This window comes from Lithobates pipiens, unplaced genomic scaffold, assembly GCF_037356315.1.
Source record: "Lithobates pipiens isolate NorthernLeopardFrog02 unplaced genomic scaffold, aLitPip1_a1.2 Scaffold_22, whole genome shotgun sequence".
NCBI lineage: Eukaryota > Metazoa > Chordata > Amphibia > Anura > Ranidae > Lithobates > Lithobates pipiens.
In genome coordinates this window covers 179,925,675-179,942,958 of record NW_027507784.1, presented here as the reverse complement: position 1 = coordinate 179,942,958, position 17,284 = coordinate 179,925,675, and the positions used below count along the sequence as shown (strand labels likewise).

Sequence of the window (17,284 nt, the reverse complement as noted above, 5' to 3'; positions counted from 1 at the left end):
CAGAAGATTGCAGAGAAATAGGGGCTGCCTAGGGATAGAGGAGGAGTCGCCTAGGCGGCAGAGAAGCAAAAGGAGAAAGTGGGGCAGGAAGTCCCTCTAAAAAGAAGATACCCACTCCCCCCAAAAAAATTACATGCCAAATGTGGTATGTAAGGGGGCGAGAAGTGCTTAAAGCAGAAGTTCCACTTTGGGTGGAACTCTGCTTTAAGGCTTTAGAACCACTAGAAGGTTCCACTCTGGGATCTGCAGTGCAAGGGCTAACTACTTGTTTATGCCTAGGGGGTGTAGAAAAAAGATTTACTTACTCTTCCCCTCAGCACCTCAAAACTATTCCCCGCACATCTTCTCCCCCATTCTCCAGAGGTCTAAGGTCCTGATGTCATCAAGACCTATGCAGGGATCATCGGACAAGATGATGCAGATGGACAGTCCACCGCTAGAACATGGGGGCGGGGCCATCTGCTGGGGAGCAGAGGATCTTTCACACTCCCCTAGAATAAGCAGTTAACCCTTGCATGTGTGGGCTTTAAGTTATCCAATATTGTTCACAAACATTTATGCCTCAAATGTTAAATAAACTAAATTCTTGCTAGACTTCATTGCACAATTAGAATAGTACTCCAAACACAAAATGATATGTGTTGGGGACATTAACACAATACTGCTTAATCCGGACTGCTCTTCTTCATCAGCTGCATCTATTCAACAATCCCGGGCTTTATCAAAAACCATACAAATTCAGTTACAACACCTACAATTAATGGATTTTTGACACCAAGAAGATCCTCACTATAAGACATGTACGTTCCATTTGGCAACCCATAATTCCTTTTCACGTATTTATTAAATCCTTTTAAGCTCATCACTAGGTAGTAGCTTAAACAATTCTAAAATCCGCCCTGCCCATGATCTGATCACAAAATAGTTTAAACTGATCTCACTTGTCCCCTAATCTGTAAGAAATCTTTTCTCTAGACATTAAATGCCTTGCTTACCCAACCATCATTTCCATACTCCCTTCAAAAACAAACTGGAGACAACATCTTTAAACCCTTCAAGCTCCCATAAACCATCAGACAAGTGTAAACTAGCCATTAACGTTGCCTTTTCCAAATCTGGGAACAATTTTAAGTGGAAGTAAACCCTCCAATCGTTTTCAGCCAAGGAAGCTGCAATCTTGGCCTCCCTTTAATCTTTAACTTCCATGGTGCTGCACATGTGATCTGTTATGACACCAGCCATTGGATGGTTTGACAGTTTGGTTGAGAGAACATCCAATGTGACAGTTAACATTTATGGCATGCCGGGAATGTAACTGTTTTTTCAAACTGTTAGATCGATGGGTTTACTTCCACTTTAACTGAACAGACAGAATGCAGGAAGAAAAAAAAAATCGCATCATCTAAGGCCTGCGGTAAGCAAATTACCGTAGTTCCTTGACTGTATTTTCATTTAGCATACCTTGGATACACTTTGAATATAATATGATCTACCCCATATTGGTGCAGTTCCTGAGATGGTGCCCCTAACCATTAAAATACTTACCTCCAGGGGAACGTAAAACAACGGGTTTCTCTTTATCCTGCTGACATAAATATAAACTAGTGAATAGCCACTTATTCTATACCTTTTTCTAATCCAGAATTCTCACTTGGATATCAAAACTTATACTTTCATTGGTGGCATATGCAAAACAATTTCTGCATTAAAGACTTTTGGCAGGATGAGAGATTGGCCCCTTTTCCCTTAGTACAATATACTTTGGGGCAGGGCACCCCAGCAAGAGCTACCACTTTATCTTTTCTGGTACAATATTGTTTATTGAAGGAAATCAAAAAATATAAGGCAATAACAATAATCCCATGCAGGGGATGCAAACATTGAGCACAACCTAGTGCCACCTAGGGTATATTGTACATATATACATATTTTTCGCAAGAGGAACTATCAAACCGTAACAACCCTCTAAGCCAGGGGTCGACACAAGGTGTTTGAGCGGGATTGCTCAGGGATTTGAGTATTGACAGTCCATAAATTTGGGATAAAGCCTTCAGAAGCTCTACTTACAGACCAATGACAAAAAAACTGAAAAAAAAGAGGAAAACAAAACAAAACAAAATGAGAAGAGGCGAATGGGAATATAAGGGGGGGGGGGGGGGGGGAGGGGGGGAAGAGTTAGATCCCTTTCACACTGGGGCGCTTTGCAGGTCCTACAGCGCTAAAAATAGCGTCTGCAAAGCACCCCTAAAAGCCTGAGGGCTTTCACATTGGAGTGGTGTGACGGTAGGACGCTAAAAAAAGTCCTGCTAGCAGCATCTTTGGAGCAGTGAAGGAGCGGTGTGTATAACACTCTTCCATCGCTTCTGCCCATTGAAATCAATGGGCAGCATAGCTATACTGCTGGCAAAGCCCTGCTGCAGCAGCGATTTACAGGTGGTTTTAACCCTTTCATGGCTGGTTTTAACCCTTTCTCGCTCGCTAGTGTGTGGTAAAAGTGCCCCACTAGCGGCCGAATAGTGCCGAAAAATTGATGGTAAAGCGCCGATATTTGTACCACCAACGCCCCAGTGTGAAAGGGGCCTTAGAAACAGGGAAAGTAGGAAATAGGAGAAGAACACAGAGCAAAAGGAGAGAAAAGAAGCACAGGGTACTAAAGGAGAGAGATATTTTCTAACCCTGATAAACTTCCTGAGATTATCTTCTAAACCTAAAGCAAAGGGGCCAATCTCACATCAAAATTTGTTAAACTGTGACTAGAGACCAGGTTAGGGATGGCTTACAGGAAAAAAAAAAAATGGTAAAAATGATAAAACATTAAAACTGTAAATAATATAAAATATTAATTGAGAGGAAGGGGGCAAATGTGCACAGCAGTTGAAGTTGGCCACACATTGATTCCGCTGTGCATTCTCCAGCCAACTTCAGCTAAACATAAGCTATCTACACCACCTCAATTGACAAAAAGCCCACCAGTAGCATTGTAACATGATGAGTTGGCATTGTTGGCAAGAAATAGATGGAAAATTAGTTATTGGAAATCCTGTCAAACTGCTTACCCTGTGCCCCAAATGGTGGAGTGTCCATGTATAATGAAAAAATATATTAAAAAATAAAAATAGTAATCAGCATAAGAAAGATACTCGGTCCCCAGAGCAGCCGCCTGTTCACATTAACAAATCATAAGCATATACAAGCTGAAGTTAGAAGCTGATTGGCTACCATGGTCAGCTTCACCAGATTTTTCACTCTCTAGTTTTAGTAAATCAACCTCAAAAAGTGTTTTATTCAATGTGCAATAAACAAACTCCATCAATCCCTGATGACATCCAGTAGATAAAATGTATTGTACAGGGATACATACCTGTGACGTCACTTCCAATACCCAGAATGCACGCCCATCTTGGAAGTGGCTGGTGGAAATGTATATTATATGAACATGGCAAAATCTGTGTTGTAACCTAATGTAAGTGTGCATTGTGGCCTTTGTTGTTTTAACTCCCCTGGCGGTATTCCCGAGTCTGGCTCGGGGTGGAAGTTTTATACCAAAAGCAGTAACCCTGCGCCAGACTCGGGACTGCATCGCTGAATTCAGGGAGGGTTTACTTACCTTCTCCCCTGGATACAGCGATGTCCCTGCACTGTATGAGCAAGCCGTGCTCCGCTTGATTCATCATGGAGCCGATCTCCATTCCCTACGAGTGTTGCGATGCACGGGGACGGAGAACGGCGCCAAATTAAAAAAGTCAAACACACACTATACATACAGTATAATGTAATCTTACAGATTACATTGCTGTATGTGATTATTTCACATCCCCTTTGTCCCTAGTGGTCTGCCCAGTGTCCTGCATGTAGTTTTATATTATAAAAACTGTTCTTTCTGCCTGGAAACTGGAGATTGTCCATAGCAACCAAAACTGTGCATTTACATCAAAAATGGTTTTAGACCAGCTAGAAAACAGCGATAATAAATTAGAATCACTCGCAGAATTGAGCAATTTGTGGGGAGATCCGTCATCAAATATTGAAAAGTAATGACAGTGACAATTCTGCAACTGAGCAAATTTCAGTGTTTTTGATTTGATTACATTATTGAATCATTTTTATTATTGTTATATTATTATTTGGTATAATTATTTATAGTTATTTATTATATGATTATATGATTTATTATATGATAATTTATGATTTCATTTTTCAAACTTTATCATACCCGGGATGTCTGCTAGACTCTGGTTTGGACAGATTTAAGTGAGTTATTCCTCAGAATTACAGGACTACAATATAAAACGCCAAATTTTCATGCAAAATAATTGTACCGCTTTCAGCACCTAAAATCTGAAATAATTGTACCGCCAGGGAGGTTAATCATAATAAAAAGCAATACTGCACTAAGTATGGATCTTTTCAATATTTGTTCTCTGGTGGCATGGAGGTATTTGGAGGCTGGTAATAAACAGCATAATAACCGGAGGAGAGAGTGAGAGAGGAGGACACTCTGTGGCGCTGGAATAAATATATAAAAGCGCATTGAGACCTTCTTATTGATTTAAGTGGGTAGGGGTCACATAATCCAATGAGCGTATTTCCACAATGGGACGTGTGGAGTGGTACATGACACATATGTATATGGATCGCAGCAGAATCGGATCGCATGGGTGTTCACACCATGCGATCCGAGTTTGCAGATCGCACTGCGATATGCGAACTGATCTGGGGGTGTCATTAACATTTCACTGACACTCCCAGCAGTTCGCATAGGGCAGTGTGAACTGCCGCCGGGAGGCATGTGATGCGGGAACCCGCCGCGGATTCGTGGCGTTCCTGCATCGCTCCAGTGTGAACCCAGCCTAATAAGCGATCGTTTTTCTGATCACTGTATTAGTGTCACAGGTGACGCTAGTTAGGCAGGTAGATATTTAGGTTCGCCGCAGCTTTTTATAGCGCCAGGGACCCCCATATACTACTGCATAAAGCCCCCTGATTGCCCCCTAGTTAACCCTTTCACCAGTGATCACCATATAACTGTTACAGGTGACGCTGGTTGGTTAGTTATTTTTTTATAGTTTCAGGGCACCCGCCATTTATTACCTAGTCTCACTAGTGTACCCCTAAATTTAGGGGTGTCTACTTTCCAAAATGGGGTCATTTGGGGGGGGGTTTGTGCCATCTTGGCATTTTATGGCCTTCAAAATTGTAACGCCCTTAGAAAGCCTGAAGGCGGTGCTTGGTTTTCGGGGCCCCGTACGCGGCTAGGCTCCCAAAAAGTCCCACATATGTGGAATGCCCGTACTCAGGAGAAGCAGCAGAATTTATTTTGGGGTGTCATTTCACATATGCCCATGGCATGCGTGAGCAATATATCATTTAGTGACAACTTTGTTAAAAAAAAAAAAAAAAGTTTGTAATTTTCCCGCAACTTGTGGCAAAATATAAAATATTCCATGGACTCAACATGCCTCTCAGCAAATAGCTTGAGGTGTCTACTTTCTAAAATGGGGTCATTTGTGGGGGTTTTGTGCCATCTTGGCATTTTATGGCCTTCAAAACTGTAATAGGTAGTGAGAAGTGAAATCAAAAATTTACGCCCTTAGAAAGCCTGAAGGCGGTGCTTGGTTTTCGGGGCCCCGTACGCGGCTAGGCTCCCAAAAAGTCCCACATATGTGGTATCCCCGTACTCAGGAGAAGCAGCAGAATTTATTTTGGGGTGTCATTTCACATATGCCCATAGCATGTGTGAGCAATATATCATTTAGTGACAACTTTGTGTAAAAAAAAAAAAAAAAAAATTTTTTTTTTTGTCATTATTCAATCGCTTGAGGCAAAAAAATAAAATATTCAATGGGCTCAACATGCCACTTATCAATTTCCTTAGGGGGTCTACTTTCCAAAATGGGGTCATTTGGGGGGGTTTTGTACTGCCATTTTAGCACCGCAAGAAATGAGATAGGCAGTCGTAAACTAAAAGCTGCGTAAATTCCAGAAAACGTACCTTAGTTTGTAGATGTGACAACTTTTGCGCAAACCAATAAATATACAATTATTGACTTTTTTTTTACCAAAGACATGTGGCTGAATACATTTTGGCCTAAATGTATGACTAAAATTGAGTTTATTGGATTTTTCTAATAACAAAAAGTAGAAAATATCATTTTTTTTCAAAATTTGCGGTCTTTTTACGTTTATATCGCAAAAAATAAAAATCGCAGAGGCAATCAAATACCATCAAAAGAAAGCTCTATTTGTGGGAAGAAAAGGACGCAAATTTTGTTTGGGTACAACATTGCATGACCGCGCAATTACCAGTTAAAGCAGCGCAGTGCCAAATTGTAAAAAGACCTCTGGTCATTTACCAGCAAAATGGTCCGGTCTGAAAGTGGTTAATAAATGTTTAAATGTAAGAAATTTTCTGTATCACTTATTACTGAAGGCTGCTTTCACACTGGAGCTGGCAGGCGTTGACGGTAAAACGCTGTTAGTTTTAGCGGTGCTTTACCGTCATTTTAGCGGCGCTATTCGGCTGCTAGTGGGGCACTTATAACTCAGCTAGTGGCCGAGGAAGGGGTTAAATGCGCTTGTGAAGTGCTGCTGCCAAATCGCATTGCAGGCGCTTCAGCAGTGGTGCCCATTAATTTCAATGGGCAGGAGTGGTGGGGTAGGGGTATACACCACTCCAAAGATGCTGCTTGCAGGACTTTTTTTTTTTTAACATCCCACCAGCGCATCTCCTCATTGTGAAAGCACTCGGGCTTTCACACAGACTGCAGGGGAGCCGTTTTGAAGGCAATTTACAGGCACTATTTTTAGCCCAAAAGTGCCTGAAAAACGCCCCAGTGTGAAAGGTGTCTAACTTAGATTTTATGAGATGAACGGAAAAAAAAGGGGGGGGGGAATCGGCCTAACATATCGGCCCAAAAAAAATCAGCATCATATATCGGACATCGGCCACCGTGATTTCTAAATATCGGCATCGGCCAGAGAAAAACCCATATCGGTCGACCTCTAATCATGTATATGTGGCATTAGAGCCCTTTCACACTGACAGCGCGGGGGCATCAGCAGTAAAACGCCACTAGCTTTACCATCATTTTAGAGGCACTAGCAGGGTGCTTTTGACCCCCGCTAGCAGCCGAATAAAGGGTTAAAAGCGCCCGCAAAGTTCCGCTGCTGAGGTGCTTTGCAGGTGCTTTCGGTGACACTGCCCATTGACATGAATGGGTAGGGGCGCAAATGGTGTTTGCACCGCTCCTAAAGCACCTCAAAGATGCAGCATGCAGGACTTTTTTTTAACGTCCTGCCAGCGCAGCGCTCCAGTGTGAAAGCACTTGGGCTTTCACACTGGGATTGTAGATGAGCCATTTTTCAGGCACTTTACAGGTGCTGTTTTCAGCACTAAAGTGCCTGAAAGAAGCCTCCAGTGTGAAAGGAGTCTTAGAGTGCTGCCCACTTTTTTCTTTTAACTTTATAGTATCACTATTGTGCATATGTGGATTATAGTTTGGTGGTCAGCAGCTGGGTTTGTATATTCCTGACCATAAGTGCAGAAAACTCAAACTCAAAGGAGATTCAAACTATGTATGGGCAGGCTAAATGTACCAAGTTGATCAATCGATGCTGGATTTATTTGCGATTATCGCTAGGGGCTGCTATAGCCACTAGCAATAATCACTGTCTTCTCCCAGTAAGGACCGCCCCCCCCGTCCCCCTCTGCCCCCCTACCAGGAGAATACAATGTCATGGCAGAAGGGATTTCCCTGTCAACTCTGTGTCGATTGGGGAATAGTGCAAATTTCTTTCCTGCAACCAAGGGTTGCAGGAAAGAAATTTGCCCCCTCTGTGGCCTGCCTAACTTTTTTTTTATGATTACCTGTCAATTTTAAAAAATTTTTTTTTTTTTTGGACAGTCCTTTTTTGAAGAAATGCGGTTGGCCTATTGTCAAAGGATTCTACTTTCAAATATTGCTGCTTCCTGCTCTTCTCTTCTTATGTAAGTGCAGGCAATCTATGGCTGTAGGTTTTTTTATGCAGTTATGCACCCAGTACCATGGCTATAATGACATTAAATACAGTGGCTAAAGCTCTTAATTTTGTACAAATTGATGATTGGTACATTGTATAGTTTCTTTTGTATTTTTTTTCCCAGTACCACACTGCATTGTCTTGAAAGACTGAAAAAATATCAAAGAAAGAGTGCACAAAAACAAAGCATAAAGTTCAGGTAGATGTTTGCTTGAACTTGTCTAGCATCAGGACAATAAGCATAATAGGCATCAAACAGAAAAAGACAAGTCTTGCAATATAAAATTAGAGTGTATTATCTGGGATAGTATAGCCAAAAATAGAGATGCATGATTCTGGGAAAAATGAGAATCACAATTTTTTGCTTAGAATAAAGATCACGATTCTCATGGTGTAACATCATCTTTCACATTATACAAAAAAATTGGGCTAACTTTACTGTTTAGTTTTTTCAATTCATTAAAGTGTATATTTTTCCCAAGATATTGCATTTGAAAGACCGCTGCGAAATACACTGACATAAAATATTGCAACAACCACCATTTTATTCTCTAGGGTCTCTGCTAAATATATATATATAATGTTTGGGGGTTCTAAGTAATCTTCTAGCAAAAAATAATGATTTTTAACTTGAAACCAACAAGTGTTAGAAAAAAGTTTAGCCTTTAAGGGTCCTTTCACACGGGGCGGATCAGTTCTGATCCGCCCCGTGGATATCCGTTTGCTCAGCGGGGATCACTCCGCCGATCCCCGCTGAGCAGGGAGATGACAGCTCCGTCTCCGCACACTGTGCAGGGACGGACCTGTCACAGCGCCGCTCTCCCCTATGGGAGATCGGATGACGACGGACCGCAGTGCCCGTCGTCACCCGATCCGATCCGCAGACGGATGGAAAAATAGCTTTTTCCTCCGTTACACTTTTTCGGATCGGAGCGGGTCGGATGTCAGCGGACATGTCACCGCTGACATCCGACGCTCCATAGAGCTCTATGGAGCACCCGTTCAGGTCCGCCTGAAAAACTGACAGGCGGGCCTGAACGGCACGTCAGTGTGAAAGAGGCCTAAGTGGTTAAATTTCCCTCATTTACAGAAGGAAGTTTATTCCTTTGATCTAAAGAACAAAATGTTACAATGTTTATAGTTAGCTCAGGGCTGAGGAATGTTGTGAAACTTGTTAGACTGCCTGTTTTTTGTTTTTTTTTACAGCTGTGGGCTTGAGCAGAGAACCCTGCATCGAATCCGGTAAATGCTTTGTTAAGATCGTGAGGGGGAAAGAATTGCAATCTTAATTCTTAACGATTAATTGTGCAGCTCTAGACAAAAGTATTCCCTGGAGTGACAGATGTTTGCTAGTGTGTGTACAGTGGTGTGAAAAAGTGTTTGCCCCTTCCTCATTTCCTGTTCCTTTGCACGTTTGTCACACTTAAGTGTTTCGGAACATCAAACCAATTTAAACAATAGTCAAGGACAACACAAGTAAACACAAAATGCAATTTGTAAATGAAGGTGTTTATTATTAAAGGTGAAAAAAAATCCAAACCATCATGGCCCTGTGTGAAAAAGTGATTGCCCCCTAAACCTAATAACTGGTTGGGCCACCCTTAGCAGCAACAACTGCAACCAAGCGTTTGCGATAACGTGCAATGAGGCTTTTACAGCGTCCTGGAGGAATTTTGGCCCACTCATCTTTGCAGAATTGTCCTAATTCAGTTGCATTAGAGGGTTTTCGAGCATGAACGGCCTTTTTAAGGTCATACCACAACATCTCAATAGGATTCAGGTCAGGACTTTGGCTAGGCCACTCCAAAGTCTTCATTTTGTTTTTCTTCAGCCATTCGGTGGTGGACTTGCTGGTGTGTTTAGGATCATTGTCCTGCTGCAGAACCCAAGTTCGTTTCAGCTTGAGTACACGAACAGATGGTCGGACATTCTCCTTCAGGATCTCTTGGTAGACAGCAGAATTCATAGTTCCTTTTATCACGGCAAGTCTTCCAGGTCCTGAAGCAGCAAAACAGCCCCAGACCATCACACTACCACCACCATATTTTACTGTTGGTATAATGTTCTTTTTATGAAATGCAGTGTTCCTTCTACGCCAGATATACTTGGACACACACCTTCCAAAGAGTTCCACTTTTGTCTCATCGGTCCACAGAATGTTGTCCCAAAAGTCTTGGGGATCATCAAGATGTGTTGTGGAGAAATTGAGACGAGCTTTGATGTTCTTTTTGCTCAGCAGTGGTTTTCTCCTTGGAACTCTGCCATGCAGGCCATTTTTGCCCAGTCTTTTCCTGATGGTGGAGGCATGAACGCTGACCTTAACTGAGGCAAGTGAGGCCTGCAGTTCCTTGGACGTTGTTGTGGGGTCTTTTGTGACCTCTTGGATGAGTCGTCGCTGCGCTCTTGGGGTAATTTTGGGCGGCCGGCCACTCCTGGGAAGGTTCACCACTGTTGCATGTCTTCGCCATTTGTGGATAATGGCTCTCACTGTGGTTCGCTGGATTCCCAAAGCTTTGGAAATGGCTTTATAACCCTTTCCAGACTGATAGATCTCAATTACTTTCTTTCTCAATTGTTCCTGAATTTCTTTGGGTCTCGGCATGATGTGTAGCTTTTAAGGATCTTCTGGTGGACCTTACTGTGTCAAGCAGCTCCTATTTAAGTGATGCCTTGATTGTGAACAGGTGTGGCAATAATTAGGCCTGGGTGTGGCTAGAGAAATTGAACTCAGGTGTGGACAACCACAGTTATAGTATGTTTTAACAAGGGGGGCAATCACTTTTTCACACAGGGCCATGATGGTTTGGATTTTTTTTCACCTTTAATAATAAACACCTTCATTTACAAATTGCATTTTGTGTTTACTTGTGTTGTCCTTGACTATTGTTTAAATTGGTTTGATGTTCCGAAACACTTAAGTGTGACAAACATGCAAAGGAACAGGAAATGAGGAAGGGGGCAAACACTTTTTCACACCACTGTATATGCAGGAATAGATGAGTGGCCCTGGGCACAAATATTGTCTGTGAGTGTGCATATGGCTGCTCAGGTGTTATAATAAATGAGATTTGGGGGGGTGGCATGTATTCTCTATACCAAGGGTAGGCAACCTGGGGCCCTCCAACTGTTGTGGAACCACATTTACCATGAGGCATTGCAAGGCTGGCAGTTACAATTACTCCCAGATGCATGATGAGACTTGTAACTCTGCAATAGCTGGAGGGCCCCAGGTTGCGTACCCCTGCTATATACTGATTGCACACACACTGTACTTGTAATAAATGAGATCTGGGGGTACACTGTATTCTCTATACTGATTGCACACACACTGTATTTACAATAAATAAGATCTGGGGTGCATGTATTGTCTATACTGATTGCGTGCAATCAGTATAGACAATACATGCACCCCAGATCTTATTTATTGTAAATACAGTGTGTGTGCACACACACTGTACTTACAATTAATGATATCTGGGGGTGCATGTATTGTCTATACTGATCGCACACACACTGTACTTATAATTAATGAGATCTATGAGATCTGAGGGTGCACTGTATTCTCTATACTATTTGCACACACACTGTACTTATAATAAATGATATCTGGGGGTACAGTGTATTCTCTATATTGATTGCACACACACTGTACTTATAATAAATATCTGGGGGTACACTGTATTCTCTATACTGATTGCACACACACTGTACTTATAATAAATTAGATCTAAGGGTACACTGTATTCTCTATACTGATTGCACACACACTGTACTTATAATAAATTCATTCTGAGGGTACACTGTATACTCTATACTGATTGCACACACACTATACTTATAATACATGAGATTTGGGGTGCACTGTATTCCCTATACTGCTTGCACACAACTGTACTTATAATAAATGATATCTGGGGGTACACTGTATTCGCTATACTGACTGCACACACACTGTACTTATAACAAATGATATCTGGAGGGACACTGTATTCCCTATACTAATTGCACACACACTGTACTTATAATAAATGAGATCTGGGGGTGCACTGTATTCCCTATACTGATTGTACACACACTGTACATATAATAGGAGATCTCGCCGTCTACTAATTGCACACACACTGTACTTGTAATAAGTGAGATAATACATGGTTGATGGGTAGTGCCTGTTGTATTTATAATGGGTAGATCTCACAGGGGGTGCCCTGTATACTCCATACTGATTGCACACACTGAACTTTAATAAGAGATAATAGGGGTGTATTGTATAGTGATAATAGGGTGTATTGTATAGTGATAATAGGGTGTATTGTATAGTGATAATAGGGGTGTATTGTATAGTGATTGCACACACTCTGCTCTTATAGGTGGGATAGGATGAGGACTGGAGCCTGTACCCCCATATCCTGGGGTGACAGAAGTGTGCATGGTTCTGTGTACTGGAAGAACAAATTGGTGAAGCTGACAATGATGACACATCCTGTCCTGACTCCTCTGATATAGAAAGCGCTACTTATTCTTCATCAATATTATGTATTGATCCAATCCCATATTCTGCTGCCACTTGTCCAGGTGACATCTGCTGTCCCCTCCCCCCAGGTTCCCCACATCTCACTTACTTTCCAGAAGACCAGCCCTGAACTTGTGGAGGAATCAGCAGAGTCCCAGTGGCCCCATTCAGGCGGTACCTGTCCCTTCCCTTCCTATCTCAGCTCAGGATACTTTGCAGATACTTTGTAGCACAGCAGCCCCTGCTCTCAGGCTAGGATCATACATTGAGGGGGAGGGGGGTGATTCTTCTAGGCTTCACCTTCCTCTAGCAGGAGGCTGTGTGTTCGCAGCACGTCCACCCCCCGTGTTTGGGGACACAATGGGATCTTCCGTTCTTGCTACACAGCACAGCTCGGTCTGTCTGCCTCCCACTCAGGGCCGGTGACGCAGATCCTGGCGTGGGAGGCGGCCCGGGCGTGGGTGGCAGGATCGTACTAGCTGGATGGAATAGCAAATACTGAATCTCCCTCCTGAGGGAGGAAAGAGACGAGAAGGAGAAAGAATCCTTCCCTGTGTCCCCATCCCTGAGAGGAGGGAGGAGAGGAGAGCTTCCCACTTCCATCATCATCCAACCTGGGGTGTGAGAGGGATTCTGTACACAGCTCTGTACTCTCTGTACACCCTCTATACACTGACACCCCCTCTATATACACTGACACCCCCTCTATATACACTGACACCCCCTCTATACACTGACACCCCCTCTATATACTGACACCCCCTCTATACACTGACACCCCCTCTATATACACTGACACCCCCTCTATACACTGACACCCCCTCTATACACTGACACCACCTCTATATACTGACACCCCCTCTATACACTGACACCCCCTCTATATACACTGACACCCCCTCTATACACTGACACCCCCTCTATATACACTGACACCCCCTCTATACACTGACACCACCTCTATATACTGACACCCCCTCTATACACTGACACCCCCTCTATATACTGACACCCCCTCTATATACACTGACACCCCCTCTATACACTGACACCCCCTCTATATATACACTGACACCCCCTCTATATATACACTGACATCCCCTCTATATATACACTGACACCCCCTCTATATACTGACACCCCCTCTATATACACTGACACCCCCTCTATATACATTGACACCCCCTCTATATACTGACACCCCCTCTCTATACACTGACACCCCCTCTCTATACACTGACAGCCCCTCTATATACTGACACCCCCTCTATACACTGACACCCCCCTCTATATACACTCACACCCCCTCTATATACACTGACACCACCTCTCTATACACTCACACCCCCTCTCTATACACTGACACCCCCTCTATATACACTGACACCCCTCTCTATGTACTGACACCCCCTCTATACACTGACACCCCCTCTATACACTGACACCCCCTCTATATACACTGACACCCCCTCTATACACTGACACCCTATACACTGACACCCCCTCTATATATACTGACACTCCTCTATATACACTGACACCCCCTCTGTATACACTGACACCCCCTCTGTATACACTGACACCCCCTCTATATATACTGACACCCCCTCTATATATACTGACACCCCCTCTCTATACACTGACACCCCCCTCTGTATACACTGACACCCCTCTATATATACTGACGCTCTATATACACTGACACCTCCTCTATACACTGACACCCCCTCTCTATATACTGACACCCCCTATATACACTGACACCCTATACACTGACACCCCCTCTATATACACTGACACCCCCTCTCTATATACTGACACCCCTCTCTATACACTGACACCCCCTCTATACACTGACACCCCCCTCTATACACCGACACCCCCTCTATATACTGACACCCCTCTATATACTGACACCCCTCTGTATACTGACACCCCCTCTATACACTGACACCCCCCTCTGTATATACTGACACCCCCCTCTGTATACACTGACACCCCCTCTGTATACACTGACACCCCCTCTGTATACACTGACACCCCCCACTATATACACTGACACCCCCCTCTATACACTGACAACCCCCTCTATATACACTGACACCCCCTCTATACACTGACACCCTATACACTGAGACCCCCCTCTCTATACACTGACACCCCCTCTATATACACTGACACCCCCTCTCTATATACTGACACCCCTCTATATACACTGACACCCCCTCTATACACTGACACCCCCCTCTATACACTGACACCCCCCTCTGTATATACTGACACCCCACTCTGTATATACTGACACCCCCCTCTGTATACACTGACACCCCCTCTCTATATACTGACACCCCCCTCTATATACACTGACACCCCCTCTATACACTGACACCCCCTCTATACACTGACACCCCCCTCTATACACTGACACCCCCCTCTATATACACTGACACCCCCTCTATATACACTGACACCCCCTCTCTATATACTGACACCCCTCTATATACACTGACACCCCCTCTATACACTGACACCCCCCTCTATACACCGACACCCCCTCTATACACCGGCACCCCCTCTATACACTGACACCCCCCTCTGTATACACTGACACCCCCTCTATATATACTGATGCTCTATATACACTGACACCTCCTCTATACACTGACACCCCCTCTATACACTGACACCCCCCTCTATATACACTGATACCTCCTCTCTATACACTGACACCCCCTCTCTATATACTGACACCCCTCTATATACACTGACACCCCCTCTATACACTGACACCCCTCTCTATGTACTGACACCCCTCTCTATGTACTGACACCCCCTCTATACACTGACACCCCCTCTATATACACTGACACCCCCTCTATATACACTGACACCCTCTATATACACTGACACCCCCTCTATACACTGACACCCTATACACTGACACCCCCTCTATATATACTGACACTCCTCTATATACACTGACACCCCCTCTATACACTGACACCCCCTCTGTATACACTGACACCCCCTCTATATATACTGACACCCCCTCTATATATACTGACACCCCCTCTCTATACACTGACACCCCCTCTATACACTGACACCCCCTCTATATACTGACACCCCTCTGTATACTGACATCCCCTCTATACAATGACACCCCCCTCTGTATACACTGACACCCCCTCTATATATACTGACACTCCTCTATATACACTGACACCCCCTCTATACACTGACACCCCCTCTGTATACACTGACACCCCCTCTATATATACTGACACCCCCTCTATATATACTGACACCCCCTCTATATACACTGACACCCCCTCTGTATACTGACACCCCCTCTATACACTAACACCCCCCTCTGTATACACTGACACCCCCACTCTATACACTGACACCCCTCTATATACTGACACCCCCTCTGTACACTGACACCCCCTCTCTATATACTGACACACTTCTATATACACTGACACCCCCCTCTATATTCACTGACACCCCCTCTCTATATACTGACACCCTTATATATACACTGACACCCCCCTCTATATACACTGACACCCCTCTCTATACACTGACACCCCCACTCTATACACCGACAATAACTGACACCCCCACTCTATGCATGGACAATAACTCAAACCCCCAGTCTATACACTGACAATAACTGACACCCTCTCTATATACTGATACCCCCACTCCACACACTGATAATAACTGACACCAAACACTGGAGAAAAGATTTCATTTCTAACCTAAAGCTCCACTCACATCTGCGCATTCTGGGAGCATGAACAGAAGCATGTGTTTTTGTGCGCACTCCTGAAATGTGCAAAAGATGGGCATCACACTTGCTGTGACATACGTTTTTAATGGAACCCCAAACACAAGCAGCAGATGAGTATTTTTGCACAGAGCAAAACATATGAAGCTGAACACAGCACGATGCTTGTTTTGGCATATTTTAGGGAACGCGCACAGAAACAAGTTTTTGCATTCCTGGAATGAGCAGGTGTGAATGGGGCCAAAAGATGCGGGGGGTTCTTTGGCATGTTTGTTACAGTTAGGGCAGCCCATTCAAGTGAATTGGTTGTCCTATGCATGTCACACAAAAAAAGTGCGAAACAACACACGTTAATGCGACACGCATATGTGAATGGGGCCTAATGATAGGTTCACATATGTGTGGGTTGAGATCGTGGGCAATTATGCATCTGGACCGTAGACGCAAAAGCAAAGGAAACTTAATGTAGCAGATGAAAGACACATCATGCTTACTCTCCTCACATTGCCATTTAGGCCCATACTGGCCATAGGACACACATCGGGCACTTGCCTGGTGGTCTGGGGCCATTGGGCCATATGTCCTTCTGGGGCCCAAGGCACCCATGTGCTCTCCAGCTTCCCTCCTGTGCTCTAAGGCTTCTCCCGTTTTTTTTCAGCCCCCGTGCTCTCTGCCCTCTGTGTTCTCCAGCCCCCCCGTGTTATCTGGCCCCCAAATGCTCTCCAACCCAGGCCCGTGCTCTGCAGCCCACCCTGTGCTCTTTGATGCCCTTCCTGTGCTCTCCGACCCCCCCCCCCCACGTTTTCCATCCCCCCTGCGCTCTTGACCCCCCCAGTGCTCTCAAGCCCCCCTGTACTCTTATGCAGGTTAGTTCGTTTTTTTGTGATCCGATGATGCCACCATTGATTTTCAAAATTTGTCCGACCAAGCCTTCAATTTCACGTCATGTTGCTACAGAA

General features: G+C 44.1%; 1 protein-coding gene across 2 annotated transcripts in view; it reads right to left on the bottom strand.

Annotated features, from left to right (window-relative positions):
- The window catches only part of NAB1 (NGFI-A binding protein 1), a 77,677-nt gene extending 64,821 nt beyond the window's left edge, over window positions 1-12,856 (bottom strand). Inside the window, exon 1 of one of the 2 annotated variants that reach the window (XM_077448695.1) lies at window positions 12,639-12,856. The gene's annotated coding sequence lies outside the window, so the exon portion shown is untranslated. The remainder of the gene's footprint in view (window positions 1-12,638) is intronic. The other variant, XM_077448696.1, reaches the window with a different exon arrangement.
- Between the last annotated feature and the right edge of the window lie 4,428 nt (window positions 12,857-17,284).